We start from the raw sequence: 18,233 nt of genomic DNA on the forward strand, positions 1-18,233 counted from the left end.
GCCAATTCCTATATGCAACACAGAACTCAGAGAATTTAAATCATAAAGTCACAATGATGGTTGGTGCCTAATCCAATGTATTTCAACCATGTAGCTGAAAAAAAAGAGAAAGGAATGTATAAATAAAATTTGGATTCAAGTGTAGTTTAATAAATATTCTCAGTAATCTCATTTAATAAAATCCAGCCAGGTATTTGATGAGTCCCCAGTAAGTATTCAACATCATCCCATATTTGAGGAGAGGATATAAAAGTAGTGTAGATCAAACCAGGGTCTTTAATTCAGTACAAACAACAAGCTGCGTTTTGGTTTTGTGAAGACAAACTCAGCACACAGAGCAGTCTACATTGCTCTACCCTTGCTAACACCCCATTCTCAATTATTCTGCCCCGAATCTAGCCCTGTCTAAGGCAATACAAAACGATGGGACATCTCAGCTGAGCAGAAACTTTGAGGTCTTCCTAAAGAATGACACAGAAGCAATCAGAATGGAAAGCTAAATGACAGCGTGAATGTATCAGCACAAGAGATGACAGCATCATCAAGGGGGCTGCCATGTTTAGTGGTGGGGCTGGTAGTGGTGGGACCTGGTAGTGGAACCTTAAGTGGAGCCCCACAGCACAAGAAATGTTAAATGAAGTACTCAAGGCAGAGGAAAATGATTTAGATGGAAATTTGGACCTACACAAAGAAAAAAAAGCATTATGAATGGAAAATATCTGCATAAATATAATATTCTTTTTCTCTTGTTTTTACACTCCTTTAAAAGATAATTAACTTTAAACAAAGTTGTAAACTTAAAATTGTCAAGTTTTCATAAAAAGAGAAAATAGCACAGAGATCTGATGAAAGATTTATATGTGAAACATATAAATAACTCTTGCAAACCAATATTTAAGAAAAACCTTATTTAAAAAATGGACAAAAATGCTGAACGGTCATTTCACAAAAGATGATCTATAAGTGCCAAATAAGCACATGAAAATATCCTTGCTATCATCAGTCATTAAGACATTGCAATTCAACTCATAAAACCACAATGAGAAACTACATATCTAGTAGAACAGTTAAAATGTTAAAGACCGAGGACACAGAACAACTAGAACTGAATTCTCAAACATTCCAATAGGAAAAGTTTGTCAACTTCTTACAAATTAAATATATACTTTCTGCACAGCCTATTAATCCCACTCACAGGTGTTTACCTAAAAGAAATAAAAAACACAGAATCATAAAAAACTTAAACTTGAATTTGTTAATACCAATTTTGTTAATAAATGCCTAAACCTGGAAAGAACCCAAATGTTCATCACCTGATGAATGGATAAACAAACAGAATGCTACTCAAACTATTGATACATATAACATGGATGAATTTTTAACACATTACACTAAGTGAAGGAAGCCAGATGTGAAAGACTCTATAGTGCATGATTCGATTTATATGAAATTCTAGAGAAAGTAAGAATCTAGTGTTAGAAAGCAGATTATGGTTTCCAGGGGTCAGGAAGTGTTAAGAGGTGTGACTGACAGCAAAGAAGCAGAAGGGAAACCTTTGGGTAACAGAAATGTTCCACAGGTGATCACTTGATTTTATACATTTGTCATAATTCATCAAATTGTATATATAAAATTGTTGAATTTTATTGTACGTAATTTACCTTAATAAAACTAATTTAAAAGGCAAAAACAAAAAGCAGGTACAGAAGGGAATTAAAAACTCTTAATAGCTTTATTCCAATAAACTTGAAATGTATTGATAAAATGCATAATTTACTAACAAAATGTAACAAGTAAAGCTGGCCCAATAAATAGAAAAATCTGAACAGGACAATAACCATGAAACAAACAGTACTATTATTTATCTACCTAAGATCTACCACATTTCCTTGTTGACAGAACCTTTCTCTTACTGAAAAACATGTTAGCTTTGTGACTTCAAAGGAGAGTGGTTTCCTCAGCAGCCCCAAAGAAGTTGTTTGTGTAGTCCCATAAGAATGCTGACAGCTGTGTCTAACTTTAAGAGGTAGTATTTCAGTTAAAAGCAAAAAGATTTAAACTCAGCTCTTCATTCTCCCTAGCCATAGTTCAAATGCTCAAAAGCTATATGTGACCAGAAGCTACCATATTGGACTGACAGTAATTGAACATTTTCATAATTGCAAAATGTCTACCAAAAACTGCTGTTCTAAGTCAATCGTGAGAATTCCATTCCCTTAATCAGTGCTTGGTTTGTGAATATGGAGGTGGCGGTCTACAATCAACCTCTGACTACAGTTAACTACTTTTCAAGCATCTTATCTCCTCTATTACCTTGGATAAGAGATCAGAATGATATAGAAAGTCCCTAATAAGCTAAGTGCTTGTCTGTGTCCAGTTCTCCTCAGAGCACAGGTTGGAATACTGGAATCGAGTCAGTCTTCTACACCAGTTTATCAGTTAGCCACCATCATAAATATGCTGTATAACATATCACCCAAAGCTCTGCCTGAAGACAGCAATCGTTTATTCTCACAGATCTGCAGATTAGCTTAGGATTGGCTGATATAGGATAGGTTTCAGGAAAAGCAGCTTGGATCTCCTAGGTATAGTCATCCTTCTCCTTGTACCAGCAAAAAAAACCCAAGAATGTTATTATGACAGTGATGAGGAGTAAGAGTGCAAATCCAATCACACAAGTACTTTTTGGCACTTGGTCAGGGTAAAAAATGGACTTCCCTGGTGGCTTAGACGGTAAAGCATCTGCCTACAATGTGGGAGACTCGGGTTCGATCCCTGGGTAGGGAAGATCCTCTGGAGAAGGAAATGGCAACCCACTCCAGTACTCTTGCCTGGAAAATCCCACGGACAGAGGAGCCTGGTAGGCTACAGTTGATGGGGTCGCAAAGTGTCAAACACGATTGAGCAACTATACTTTCACTTTCAGGGTAAAAACACTAAGGTTCCATGGGCCAAGTTCACACAGATGGACTCAAAGCAAGAGGTGGGGACATATGCGGAGGGAACTGGGCCAGTTACACAATCTATCTCACTCACCATCATATTAGTAACATGGTGATGATGGAAACATTAACTCTAATGGCAAAGCAACTGGCTACAGAAACTCCTATCTGGCAAAGCAATGTGGCTTATATGAGAGAATGTGGGTTTTGGGGTCCTAAATTCTAATTCTAGCTTTGGCATTTATAAATTATCTAGCTTCTTTGTGTATGTACAAGAGCACTGCAACTGAAATTTAGCATATATTCAGTAAGTGGTAGTTGCTATTATCATCACCCTGAGAACACTGTAAACTACACTTTACAATAACCAAACTTTAAAGTGGCAGGATGGGGAACTACAGGTCAGTGTATTTCAAACTTGACTGAACACTAGAACCACCTGGGGGAAATTTTCAGAATCCTGATGCCCTGGTACTAGCCCAGCCAATTAAACTATCATCTCTGGGGCAAGGCCCAGGCACTACCTCCATTATTTTTTTAGGTTCCCTTGGTGATTCTTCCCTGGTGGCTCAGACAGTAGTCTGCCTGCAACGCAGGAGACCTGGGTTCAATCCCTGGGAAGATCCCCTGGAGAAGGGGATGGCAACCCACTCCAGTATTCCTGCCTGGAGAATTCCATGGACAGAAGAGCCTGGCAGGCTACAGTCCATGGGGTCACAAAGAGTTGGACACAACTGAGCGACTAACACTTTCACGCTCACTTGGTGATTCTAGCATGCAGCCAAGTTTGAGAAACCTTGTTATGGATAGCTAGCTGCCTACAGAAATCCATTTCTTTCCTGGCAAAGTACAGCACAGATGGGAAATGTCTGCTCAACTGGTGGTGCATCAATAGTAGTCCCATGACCAGTCTGAGGCTATCAATTGTGAACAGAGGTTAATACGTGCCCTTTCTATTACAACAGTCTTGTAATAGACATATTACTGAACCAGAACACTTTCTTTTTACTCTTTGTTCTTTTCTCTGGTAACACTCATCCTCATGCAGTATCTTCTAAATTATATATACCACTATAATCTGCACATTCACTCAGATGTTTGCTTCCAACTTGATTCTTCCAGTGTCACAGTATTATCAAAGTATTTATCAATTACAATGATAAGTTCAAGAAAAATAAATACCAGGGTTTCTAGCAGGCTCTCCTTTCGTTCAGTTCTCTATTGAGCAAACATTCATGATCTGCCTTCCCTCTGCGCCACCACACTGTTTTGGTTAACTCTTTTTTTTTTTTTAGGAGATTTTTATCTAGGGATAATTCTTGAACCAAAGAAGATTAAATTATTTGATCAAAGCTACTCAAAACCATAATGTTAACTGGCAGCTAATAAGTCAAGTCCCAGTAAAATTCCATATATCTCTAGTCATATTCTAATTCTAAATCCTTCTCCTTATTTTCCTCATACCAGATGAATCTTCTTCCCTTCTCCTCCTCCTTAAATACCAGTGTTTGGGTGTAACATGATTATACCTCACAGTTTCCTACATGGACCACACTTTCACTCTCATTCCTTTAAATGCCTTTTGCTTGAAGTGCCCTTTCATGCTTTTCAGCCTATTGATATCCTAATCTCCCACAAAACGTTCCACAACCAGGTATCTGAGTTAAGGGCCTCTCCTTGATTCCAACTGCTACAGTGTTCTTAGCTGTTTGACTTTGAACTACTTGAAAGCTGGGCAGGAACAGTACCCTATTCAGCACTGTACTCCCAATGCTGGGTCAGGGCCAGGATGGAAATGATATACAAAGTAATCTGAAACAAAGATCTCTAACTCTGTGACTATTCTCTCTCTTCTCACAGACCCAGAAGTACTTTTACTCAAATTTCTTTTTGAACGAATCACACTTAACCACATTCAAAAAGACTACAGGCGGTGTGAAACTACTCCTTACAATTTCTGGCCCAGAGTGAAACAGAAAACTGACTGATCTGTGTCTTTAACAGAAAACAAAGATAGATTGCTACAAAAATAAACATAAAATGTTAAGTTGCTAAGACAATACAACAGATGGATATCAATTAAACTTACTCAGATTATTCCCCCTCCAAGTTACTATCCCTTCATGAAAAGATAATTGCCAATACTGAGTGATATAGAACAAACCCATGGTAGGTCCTGATTTAGGCTATCCAGGAAAACAGAGAGTATATACATTTGCGATATCGCTCTGCAAGGTAAGCCTTATGCAAGTGATACTCAATCATTACTGATGACTGAGAAGTTCTCAATGACCTAGCATTACCACAACCTTTATCGCTCTGCAAGGTAAGCCTTATGCAAGTGATATTCAATCATTACTGATGACTGAGAAGTTCTCAATGACCTAGCATTACCACAACCTTTTTCTTAGTGATAACCCCAGCAAGTTGAGAGTATTTTCCTCTGCAGAAATCTAGAATACAGTCAGTCACAGACACTTATAAAAGGCCTTGAGTTTTTTCACCAGTAGATTCTATTCCCCCAAATCTTTCTAGCCTGAACTCTTAATAAAAGATTTAATAATTCTGTAAGTACAGTTCTTTAGGCCTGACAAGAAGAGGATATATATAAACAGCATCCTTCAAAACCATTTTATTCTCAACTGCCAGCTTATTGGCTAAGTGGATTTTGTAAACTCTAGGAAGTGCCATGTTTTGCAATAAAGAACATTTATCCCACTACTGCTCACTACTATCTTGCTTCCAGCATGATTTCTCATCATAAACCAACTAGCCTTTCCGGTGACGGTACAGGTATCATGGATCACGATTCATGGGAGTTTCATCATTCTTGCTATCACCCAACAGAATAATTGAAAATAGCTCTAATGACTCTAAAAGTATTGTTTATTAAAGTCACAAGTTAATTCAAACAGAAGTAGTGAAACTCGCTCAGTCGTGTCCGACTCTTTGCGATCTCATGGACTATATACAGTCCTTGGAATCCTCCAAATCAGAATACTGGGAGTGGGTAGCCGTTCCCTTCTCCAGGGGATCTTCCCAACCCAGGGATCGAACCCAGGTCTTCCATGTTGCAGGCGGAAATAGGAAAACACCAAACATCTACGGTTTTTACTTCATGGCTAAGGTCAAGTCCCTTAGAGAAAAAGCACAGAGTCACTGTTTACTAATCCTGTTTAATCTGACAGTGACCGTCAACCATCAGAAAACATATCTTGGCTCAGAAAAATAGAAACTAACACGGAGTCAAAAGGCACAAAATGCAAAGCTGGTTTTGAATGCGAATGTAATTAACCTGATTCCTGAGGTACCTGAGAACTTTAACTCAGAGGCACCGGCCTCCCCTTTTCTACATTTACAATCCCGCACACCAATAAGCTAGGCAGCTGACCAGTTCCAATCGCCAGGGGCGTATCTGCGGAGAAGGGTGATACCCACTCTGTTTTCTTCCGAAAGACTCAAAAGCGGTTTGAGGAGTCTGAGCAAGGCTGTCAGCGCCGATCGCTCCCAGCAGCCCGGGCAAACAAGCTGCCCGGAGGCGGAGGAGCGAGATCAAGGGCCCTAGGACGCTCGGAAGAGACACCGTAGGCCCCAGCCCGCGGGGGGAAAGCAAGCCTCCCTCCCGCGGCTCCTCTTCGCCCGGGGCAAGCCGCGGCGGTCCCCCGGCCCGCACGTCTGGGGAAGGGTCTGGGGAAGGGTCGGGGAGACTCGCGCCGCGGCCTCCTCTCAGCCTTTTAGTTTCCCGGGCTCCAAAACAACGGAGTCGTCCCTCCCGGAGACCTTCGTCTGCGTCCAGAAATGCCTTCCGCCCCGACCTCTGACCCCTGACCCTCTATCACCCAAGCGCCTACCTAGACTGTTTCTCCAAGCCCCTAGAGCCTCTCTGCACCAAGGCCCAGGGCCCTCTGATGCCCCTGCAGGTCCTGGGCACGCATTCGCTATCCACCGAACATCGGCCTGAGGTGGGCACGCGCGCTTTAGGCTGGTTTGTGTTGGGGTTCCCGGGGGGCCCAGAAACCACAGCGCCTAGATGCCGAGCGCGCGCTGGAGCGTGGGGTCAAGGTGAACGCGCACGTCGGGACGCCCCGCCCCTTTCTCCGACCGTAGCTTCATGAGTTTCTTCTGCGCAAGTCCACACAGTTAGAGACTCTCGAAGGATACCGTTGGAGTCTCGCGATAGCTACACTGAGGAATTAGCGAATACGTGATAGGCTGAACCTCGAAGGAGAAGGTGGCGCTCTAAGCGGATTTAGAAGTGCGCGAGGCTGCTGGCTGAAGGTTACGCGCCACACTTGAAAGAGATGTTGAGTTGTGGCTTTAATAAAAAGACAAGAATTCTGCAGGTACACCTTGTAGATTGTTTCTAGAAAGCAGTCACTAATTAGTTACGGATGAAGTTTATCTAACTCAGAAGTTATTTTAAAAGACTCTCCAGGGAGATGTGAGTAAATATTTTAAGATGAGGAAAAAACTACACTTATCGTGACGAAGCTGGGCTTCCAATATCTTAAGCTTTTTTTTTTTTTTTCCTTTTCTTCACTGAGTGGTAGCCTTTTCTCTTGGAGGTAGGCTTATGCCTAGGTAACTCCGAAATCACTGAGCGGCTTCAGAACCAAGAGCCTGGAAAAGAACGGCTCAGAGAGGAAAGAATCTGCCCGCAATGCGGGAGACCCCAGTTCGATCCCTGGGTCGGGAAGATCCCCAGGCGAAGGAAATGGCAACCCACTCCAGTAGTCTTGCCTGGAGAATCCCATGGACAGAGGAGCCTGGTGGGCTACAGTCCACAGGGTCGCAAAGAGTCGAACTCGGCTAAGCGAGTAACACTTTGAGGCATGGGACACTCCATGACTGAGTACCTAATGAGGACTTAGAATTATGCTGCGGAAGGGCGTCTAGGCCTGTGTGATCACAGAAGCACAAAAATAAGTTCTTGCCTATAGGAGGATCCATTAGCTGTGGAGACAGTCCAGAGTGGTCGATATTCTTAGTACCGAACTTCATGACGAACCTCTAAGTCTAAGAGAAGCTGTTTCCGTAAACAAAACGCTTAGAATTCAATGGGTATCAGTAACCTTATCCAGAGTTTCCGGACGCAAGCTAAAAAAGTAGTGCTAGTGCTGGAAGAGTAGGCAAGCAGAATCCCACTTCATTGGAGAACTAATCCTTTTATTAGGGGCAGTGTATAATGGAGCCTTTCTTTTGGAAGTGTAATTTGAAACTCCATACTTAAATGTATATGGTGCTGCGACAGGTGATCTTTGATAGTTTTATGTCACATTTCACTAATGGAGCAGAAAATCAAGCTCATAATTTTACCAAGTCCTGCTGGTGCCAGGCGGAGATATTTTAAAATAAGCCCAGCCTCATTTCATTTCTGTTCAATGTTATCGAGTAATTAATCTCTACAGACATTGTTAACCTGTACAAAAATAGTAAACTAGGGATCCAGTTATATATCTAGAGATGTGATTTCAACTCTCTGATGTAATACAGAGATAGAATTCTAATACAGTAGCATATGCTTACAATTAAGATTTTAACAGTTTTTACAATGCTATGTATGTTCAGTCCTGTATTTTCAAAGTATAGCCTTTGAACAGTTCTCTACGGGGTAATGTGTTTTTCGATATAGAATCACCAGAGCTAATTTCAAAAAAAGTGACCCAGTTTTGCACCTTAGCATTCTGGAAGCTCCCAGCTGTGAAGCAGCTGTTCACTCCTCAGTTCAGTTCAGTTCAGTCACTCAGTCAAGTCCGGCTCTTTGCGACTGCATGGACTGTAGCACACACGATTCCCTGTCCATCATCACCAACTCCTGGAGCTTACTCAAACTCATGTCCATCAAGTCAGTGATGCCATCCAACCATCTCATCCTGTTTCATCCCCTTCTCCTGCCTTCAATCTTTTCCAGTGAGTCAGTTCTTCACATCAGTTCAGTTCAGTTCAGTTGCTCAGTCGTGTCTGACTCTTTGCGACCATGGACTGCAGCATGCCAGGCCTTCCTGTCCATCACCAATTCAAGGAGTTTACCCAAACTCATGTCTATTGAGTCAGTGATGCCATCCAACCATTTCATCCTCTGCCGTCCCCTTCTCCTGCCTTCAATCTTTCCCAGCATCAGGGTCTTTTCAAATGAGTCATTTCTTCACATCAGGTGGCCAAAGTATTGAAGTTTCAGCTTCAACATCAGTCCTTCCAGTGAAAGCTCAGGACTCACCTCCTTTAGGGTGTACTGGTTGGATCTCCTTGCAGTCCAAGGGACTCTCAAAAGTCTTCTCCAACACCGCAGTTCAGAAGCATCAATTCTTTGGTGTTCAGCTTTCTTTATAGTCCAACTCTCACATCCATACAGGACTACTGGAAAGACCATAGCCTTGGCTAGATGGACCTTTGTTGGCAAAGTAATGTCTCTGCTTTGTAATATGCTTAGGTTGGTCATAGCTTTTCTTCCAAGGAGTAAGCATCTTTTAATTTCATGGCTGCAATCCCCATCTGCAGTGATTTTGGAGCCCCCCAAAATAAAGTCTGCCATTGTTTCCACTGTTTCCCCATCTATTTGCCATGATGTGATGGGACCAGATGCCATGATCTTAGTTTTCTGAATGTTGAGCTTTAAGCCAACTTTTTCACTCTCCTCTTTCACTTTCATCAAGAGACTGCTTAGTTCTTCACTTTCTGCCATAAGGATGGTGTTATCTGCATATCTGAGGTTATTGATATTTCTCCCTGCAGTCTTGATTCCAGCTTGTGCTTCATCCAGCCCAGCATTTTGCATGATGTACTCTGCATATAAGTTAAACAAGCAGGGTGACAATATACAGCCTTGACGTACTCCTTTCCTAATTTGGAACTAGTCTGTTGTTCCATGTCCAGTTCTAACTGTTGCTTCTTGACCTGCATACAGGTTTCTCAAGAGACAGGTCAGGTGGTCTGGTATTCCCATCTCTTTCAGAATTTTCCACAGTTTATTGTGATCCAAACAATCAAAGGCTTTGGCATAGTCAATAAAGCAGAAGTAGTTGATATTCTGGAACTCTCTTGCTTTTACAATGATCCAGTGGATGTTGACATTTCGATCTCTGGTTCCTCTGCCTTTTCTAAATCCAGCTTGAACATCTGGAAATTCATGGTTCACGTACTGTTGAAGCCTGGCTTGGAGAATTTTGAGCATTACTTTGCTAGCATGTGAGATGAGTACAGTTGTGCTGTTCACTCCTGGCAGAATTCAATTCATCCACCCATTTAGATGCTAAAGATGTAGTAACATTCTCAAGTAGAAATAATTGATTGGACATCAGCCGATCAGGGACACTCTTTTATAGAAAGATCATTAATAAAATTCCTTGAGAAATTTATTCCATATTCTACTTAGATTTGGCTACTCTGTGAAAGTGAAGCCAATGGCTACTCAGTGTTACTGAGGCTAGGCAAAGAGGACTCTTTGTTTCCATTTTCTTGGCTACCTATCTGCCTTAGGACTGTTTTTCCTCTTTCTGACAAAGTGAAAATATCTGTGTCAAAATCACTATTTCAGAATGAATTACAATGTCCAAAACCGTTGTTAAAATGTGTCTAGTATTAACAGACAGTGGAAGGAAGAAACATTGTTTTGGGAAACTGGTGCTGACAGAGGTGATCAGCTGTGTTGAAGTGAGTGTGTGCCAGGTCAAACAAATAAGAAATAATATCAGACTGGGCATGCTTGACTGTAGCATGACTGATACATTAGGAGACAGGAGTTATGTGGCTTGAACACAAGTCTTCCTGTTTAGAACTTCAAAGATTTTGTTTGGCTAACCATGGATAGGTTTAACTGTTAACTTTCAATTTAACTTTTCCTTGATAATTTGCAGGTCAAATTTATTTCAAAGTCCAAGGTTTGTTCTGTCTCCACTGCTGCAAGCTTAACCTGTAATCCGAAAACTCTGCCTCTCATGATTTATAAAGCAAAATGTGTAATCTATACCCAAAATGCTGCACAGGACATGAATTTATGACATAAGGAGAACAGAATTCACCATTTTGTAAGTACTTATTTTGGATGTTAATAAAGCAATGCTTGTAAATTAGGTAAACTCAAGGAGACAGCTGAAGTTGGGTCTGATGGGTAAGGAAAGATGTGAGATTATATACAGTTTTTATCAATGAAGATAACATAACCTGTATCCTTGATACCCTTCTCAGTCACTCCTCACCTCCATTCCCTGTTGTTACTTTTTCCACTGGCATATTTTTTTCCCCAACTGGTTCTGTCAATATGGTCTCTAAACATTAAGGAATAGGGACATTGTAGATAAATCTCTTGATGCTTAGACTTAAGTAATATTTATTATGCAATTTTAAGAATATAGAACTGGAATATTTTTGAATATTTCAAGGGCCGCTATCATGTGTCATTTTAAAATATACATATGATGTAGCACTTTCAGAGTCTATAGTCTCACAGAAACTTAGTCACAGTAGTGTTAGCATAAAATGATGCTTGTCAGAGGATAAAGCACCTTTCTAAAGCTTCCATCCACTGGAAGGTCAGCACTATGCTCAGATTTGATCACTGGTGTATTGTTTAGGTGAATCTTGGTGACAGTGGTAAAATTAGGTATGAGTTTCCACTTTCTTTAAATCATATTAAATCCGCCTTTTGCTTTTGTTGTTGTTTAGTCACTAAGTCATGTCTGACCCTTTGTGACTCCATGGACTGCTATGGCTTCTTTTCTAGCATGCCAGGCTTCTTTGTACTTCACTATCACCTGGAATTTCCTCAGACTCATCTCCTTTGAGTCAGTGATGCCATCCAACCATCTCATCCTCGATTGTCCTCTTCTCCTCCTGCCCTCAATCTTTCCAAGCTTCAGGGTCTTCTCCAATGGGTCAGCTCTTCTCATCAGGTGGCCAAAGGATTGGAGCTTCAGCATCAGTCCTTCCAATGAATATTCAGGGTTGATTTCCTTTAGGATTGACTGGTTTTGATTTTCTTGCAGTCCAAGGAACTCTCAAGAGTCTTCTTCAGCACTGTAATTCAAAACCATCAATTCTTTGGCACTCAGCCTTCTTTATGGTCCAACTCTCACATCTGTATAAGGCTACTGGAAAAACCATAGCTTTGAATATATGAACCTTTGTTGGCAAAGTTTCTGCCTTTTAATATGCTGTCTAGGTTTGTCATAGCTTTTCCAAGGAGCAAGTATCTTTTAATTTCATGGCTGTAGTCACCATCTGCAGTGATTTTGGAGCCCAAGAAAATAAAATCTTTCATTGTCTCCACTTTTCCCCCCTTCTATTTTCCATGAAATGGTGGGACCAGATGCCATGACCTTAGTTTTTTGAATATTGAGTTTTAAGCCAGCTTTTTCACTTTCCTCTTTCATGTTCATCAAGAGTCTCTTTAGTTCCTCTTCACTTTCTGCCATTAGGGTGGTATCATCTGCATATCTGAGGTTGTTGATATTTCTCCCAGCAATCCTGATTCTAGGTTGTGATCCATCCAGCCCAATATTTTGCATGAGGTATTCTGCATATAAATTAGATAAGCAGGGTGACAATGTACTCTGGGACCTCTGCCTTTTCTAAACCTAGCTTGTACATCCAAAGGTTCTCAGTTCAGGTACTGCTGAAGCCTAGCTTGAAGGATTTTGAGCATTACTTTGCTAGCATGTGAAATGAGTGCACTTGTACAGTAGTTTGAACATTCTTTGGCCCTTCGGGCCTTTGTGAAGTGAAAGTCAGTCAGTCATGTCCGACTCTTTGTGACCCTGTGGAATTCTCCAGGCCAGAATACTGAAATGGGTAGCCATTTCCTTCTCCAGGGGATCTTCTCAACCCAGGGGTCGAACCCAGATCTCCCACATTGCAGGTGGATTCTTTACCAGCTGAGCTATCCCCCTTAAATAAACTTAAATACCTTACTTACTGCACAGTAGTAGTGTATAATCGTCAATTATGTTCATGTGCCATAAAGTCTCTTTTTGATTATTAGATCCTAAGAATTAACTTTTGAAAAATAAACCAAAAATCCGTCCAACCATCCAGGTAACTCTAGTGAAACCAATGTAAAGACAGATATTTAGAAACCACTTGCGCGAATGACTTTCAACTTAAGAACTAATTGAGTCTTCGATGGTTAAAAAACAAGCTTGTGTAAACCAAATCCTTATTTTCCATAGCTATAATGTTATAAACTGGGGTACAAATCCTGGAAATCATTTCATACTTTAAAAATGCCAAAATTACCTTCATAAGAATTAACTAAAAATAGATCACAGATCTGTTGGGTTAGCCAAAAAGTTTGTTTGGGTATTTCCATAACATCTTATGGAAAAACCAGAACAAACTTTTTGTTCAACTCTATAAATGTAAAATGTAAAAGTATAAAACTTAAAAGATAGCATAGAGGAAAACCTAGAAGACTTTGGGTATGGTGATGATGGGGGTACTTTTAGATAGTATACCAAAAGCATAATGTGTGAAAAAATAACTGATAAGCTGGACAGTTATTATTTTATTAAATTTCAATAAAACAATAAATTATTTTGTTACATTTATTAGATTTAATTTCATTAAAATTGAAATAATCTGCTCTACAGCAGACAATCTCATGAGAATTAGAAGATGAGATACAGAGTAGGATAGAATAATTGCAAAAGAATCATATGATAAAGGACTGTAACTGCAATCATTAGTTAAGGGATACACAAGGCTTCCCTGGTGGCTCAGATGGTAAAGAATCTGCCTGCAACGTGGGAGACCCATATTCAATCACTGGGCTGGGAAGATCCCGTGAATAACAGAATGGCTACCCACTCCAGTATTCTTGCCTGGAGAATTCCATGGACAGAGGTCCATGAGATCACAGAGAGTTGGACACGACTGAAAGACTAATACTTTCATACAAGATAAAAAGATATAAGATGTGACTTCTAAAATATAAAACCTGGTGGAGGTAGAGAGCAGAAATATAGAGCCTTAGAATGTTATCAAACTTAAGTTCTTATAAGTTGTTATATGTAAGCCTAATGGTAGCCACAAAGCAAAAAGCAGATGTACAAAAGTTAAAGAGAAAGGAATTAAAAGTTACCAATAAGCCAAGTTAGCAAATTACAAAGGAGGAGAGAAAGAGAAGAAAGAAACAGAGAGGAACTATGAAACAACTAGAAAATAATTAACAACATAGCTGTAAATAAACACATATCAATAATTGCTTCAAATGCAAATATACTAAATTCCTCAATTGAAAGACATAGAGTAGCTTAATGGGTAAAAAATAAGACTCATCTTTACGCTTCTACCAGAGACTCACTTCAGAAATGCACAGACTGAAAATCAAAGAATGGAAAAAGCTGTTCTGTGCAAATGGAAACTAAAAGAAAGATGGGGTAGCTATACTTATATCAGACAAAATAGACTTTAAAACAAAAACTATAATAAGAGACAAAAACAGGCATTCTATAATCATAAAGGGGTCAACCCAACATCAGGGATCTAATATTTGTACATCTAACATAGAGGCACCTAAATATATAAAGCATGTATTAACAGACTAAAGTGAGAAATAGAAATGTAATAATTTATATCAATGGATAGATCATCTAGACAGAATATCATTAAGGAAACATCAGATCATATGAACTTAACAAATATACACAGAGCATTCTATCCAAAAGCAACAGAATACATTCTTCCAAAGTTCACAACAAAGGCCATTTATGAAAAGCTCACAGCTAACATCATATTCAGTGAGGAAAAAATGAAAACTTTCCTTTCAATATCTGGTGCAAGGCAATAATGCTCACTCTTACCACTTCTATTCAATGTAGTACTGGAAGTCCTAGCCAAGGCAATGAGTTAAGAAAAGAGAAATAAAAAGCATCCAAATTGGAAAGGGAGAAGTAAATTTTTCTCTATTTGCAGATGACATAATTATATATGTAGAAAACTCTAAAGATTCAAGTAACAAAACCTGTTAAAATTAATAAATGAATTCAGTAAAGTTGAAGGGTACAAAATCAACATACAAAAATCAGTCATATTTCTATACACAAACAATACAAAATACACAAACTGGCTGAAAAGGAATTTAAGGAAACAATTTAATTCACAGTAGCAACAAAAAGAATAAAATATTAGATGTAATATTGACATAATACACAAAAGACTTATACACTGAAAATTATAAAACATTGGTAAAAGAAATCAAGAGACACAGAGGAGTGGAAAGACATCTTTTGTTTATGGATTGGAAGAATTCATAAAATATCCATATTACCCAAAGATTCAATGGGAGAGTGCATAGATTCAGTGCATAGGTTCAATGTAAGCCCTATCAAAGTCCCAATGACATTCTTTACAGAAGTAGTATAACAATTCTAGTATTCATATGGAACCCCAAAAGAATCTTGAGAAAGGAAAACAAAGTTGGAGGTATCATACTTCCTGAATTCAAATTATATTACAAAGCTATACCAAAACAGTATACTTGCAAAAAAAGACATATAGGCCAGTGTAACAGAGTAGAGAGCCCAGAAATAAATCCACACAACTGCAGTCAACTGATCTTTGACAAGAATGCTAATTACCCATAATAAGGAAAAGTTAATCTATTCCCAATATTGGAAAAACTGGATATCCCCATGGAGAAGAATAAAATTTGACCCTTCTCTCCCATCATCTACAAAAATCAGCTCAAAGCAGATTAAAGGAAAAAACATAATTCCTGAAACTGTAAAACTACTAGACTAAAACATAGGGGAAAACCTTCTTGACATTAATCTGGGCAATAATTTGTTGCATATGATGCCAAAATCACAGGAGCAAAAGCAAAAACAGGCAATGAATTTTGTCTATTTTTCGATGAGATTTCAAGGAAAAGCAACCTACAGAATGGGGTAAAATATTTGCAAACCATATAATTGGTAAGTGGTTTAATATGAAATATATAAATAATTCAGCCAGTCAAACAGCAAAAACAAACAATAAAAACAAAAACAAACCTGATTAAAAAATGGACTGAGGGCCTGAATGCATACTTGTCAAAAGAGCACATTTGAATGGCCAACAGGTATGTGAATGTAAGGGTGCTCAACATCCCTAATCATCAGAGAAGTGGAAATCAAGCCTACAATGAGCTATTACCTTAAACTTGTTAGAACAGCTATTACAAAAAGGCAGAAGAGATGTTGACAAGGATATAGGAAAAAATGAACTCCGGTACACTGTTGATGGGAATGTAAATTAGTACAACCATTATAGAAAACGGCATAGATTTTCCTCAAAAAGTGAAAAATACAGCTGCCATATGATTTAGCGATCTCATATCTGGGTATGTAACCAAAGGAAATAAAATCAGTATCTTGAAGAAATCTGCACCCCTGTGTTCATTGAAGCTTTATGCACAGTATTCAATATATAGAGACAACCTGAAGTGTTCATCAATGGATTAATGGATAAAGATAATGTGACTACATGTATGTTATTGTTGTCCAGTCACTAAGTCATGTTTGACACTTTGCTATTCCATGGACTGAAGCCTGCCAGGCTTCCCTGTCTTTCACTATCTCCTGGAGTTTGCTCAAACTCATGTCCATTGAATTGGTGATGCTATCTAACCATCCTCTGCTTTCCCCTTCTCCTTTTGCCTTCAATCTTTCCCAGCATTAAGATCTTTTCCAATGAGCCAGCTCTTCACACCAGGTGGCCAAAATATTGGAGCTTCAACTTCAGCATCAATACTTCCAATGAATGTTAAGACTTGACTTTGTTTAGGATTGACTGGTTTGATCTCCTGGCTGTCCAAGGGACTCTCAAGAGTCTTTGCCAGCACCACAATTCAAAAGCATCAATGGACAAACCTGGAGGACAAGTGAAATAAGCCAGACACAGAAAAACAAATTACTACATGATGTCATTTATATATGGAATCTGAAACATTTGAACTCGTAAAAGCAGAAAATAGAAAGGTGTTTGCCAGGGACTCAGGGATGGGAGAAACAGCGAGATGTTGTTCAAAGAGTAAACACATTCAGTTATGTAGGATGAATCACTTCTGGATATCTAATGAACAGCATGTGACTATGGTGGTTTAGTCACTAAGTCATGTCTGACTCTTGTGACCCCGTGGGCTGTAGCCCACCAGGTGCCTCTGTCCATGGGATTTTCCAGGCAAGAATACTGGAGTGGGTTGCTGTTTCCTTCTCCAGGGGATCTTCCCAACCCAGGGATTGAACCTAGGTCTCCTACAGCACAGGCAGATTCTTTACTGATTGAGCTACGACAGCTCTCTGTGACTATAGTTAATAATATTGTATGCTACACCTGCAATTTGCTACAAGAGTTGATCTTGAGTGTTCCCACTACAAAAATTGTAATAGCAATGTGTGGTTATGGATATGCTGATTAACTTGATTGTAGCAATCGTGTCACAGTGTACATATATATTCAACCATCAAATTGTATGCTTTAAATATATACAAGTTATATTTGTCAATACCTCAATGAAGCTGAAAAAATGGTAACTGAGAAATTTCACGAGTTTGAACTGCCCTCATCATAAAATGATTCATTTGTAATCAAATAGGTATTATATACTCATTGTATTTTGAGCCTTTGAAAGGTGATTATCCATGTAGAAGAAATTCTTAGCCAAACGATATTACAATAGCTAGAATGCTTTGCCTGTACCAAATATTTTTTTTTTAATAAATTTATTTATTTTAGTTGGGGGCTAATTCAAATATTTTTAACAAATGTGGGTTTTCTATATTTTGTTTGATAAGAGGTGGGAGGAATTTCACCTGTTCGACCAGAAACCGATAAATGAGTCCTGTTGCCTTAATGACTATTTCTCCCATGCAGAATATTTGTTCAATTTTTTTCCAGTTAAATATAGTATATGAAAATCAATTTGAAATGCATAAATTTGTGTCATTAAGGAGGGTAATTCATAGTGGATATACTGGCAGAAATGGAATATTTAATCAAACATTAAAAAAGTCCAAATTATCCATGATTATTACCCTGATTACAAAAAAAACATCTTCTTATGTAAAATAGAACATTTATGATTGTGTATTTTCAGTCATCTGCAATACAGGTAAGTATTTGGAAAACTCTTCAGATTTATTAAAGTTCCTCTGCCCTAAATTAGAAGCAGTTTTAGTTAAGTTTTCCATCATCCTCATCCACTTTACAGTGCAAGCTTAAAAGAAGTGTACTCTTTCTATAGTGACTCCTGGCTGTATAGTCATTAGAAAATTCAAAATAGTGAAATGAATGATGGAAAAATGTGTTTGTAGATGT

At 39.0% G+C, this 18,233-nt stretch overlaps 2 protein-coding genes across 20 annotated transcripts in view; one reads left to right on the forward strand and one right to left on the reverse strand.

The window, feature by feature from the left end:
• The window catches only part of SHPRH (SNF2 histone linker PHD RING helicase), an 84,842-nt gene extending 76,882 nt beyond the window's left edge, over window positions 1-7,960 (reverse strand). For 10 of the 19 annotated variants that reach the window (XR_014065345.1, XR_014065342.1, XR_014065343.1 and 7 more), the window contains exon 1: window positions 6,794-6,995. The gene's annotated coding sequence lies outside the window, so the exon portion shown is untranslated. Of the gene's footprint in view, window positions 1-6,380; window positions 6,996-7,876 lie in introns of those variants that run through there. The other 9 variants (XR_014065346.1, XR_014065347.1, XM_081529871.1 and 6 more) reach the window with 4 other exon arrangements.
• The window catches only part of GRM1 (glutamate metabotropic receptor 1), a 447,850-nt gene continuing 436,780 nt past the window's right edge, over window positions 7,164-18,233 (forward strand). The window contains exons 1-2 of the mRNA XM_081529880.1: window positions 7,164-7,285; window positions 10,796-10,966. The gene's annotated coding sequence lies outside the window, so the exon portion shown is untranslated. The remainder of the gene's footprint in view (window positions 7,286-10,795; window positions 10,967-18,233) is intronic.

This window comes from Giraffa tippelskirchi, chromosome 9 (genome assembly GCF_054371585.1).
Source record: "Giraffa tippelskirchi isolate mGirTip1 chromosome 9, T2T-mGirTip1v1.2.pri, whole genome shotgun sequence".
NCBI lineage: Eukaryota > Metazoa > Chordata > Mammalia > Artiodactyla > Giraffidae > Giraffa > Giraffa tippelskirchi.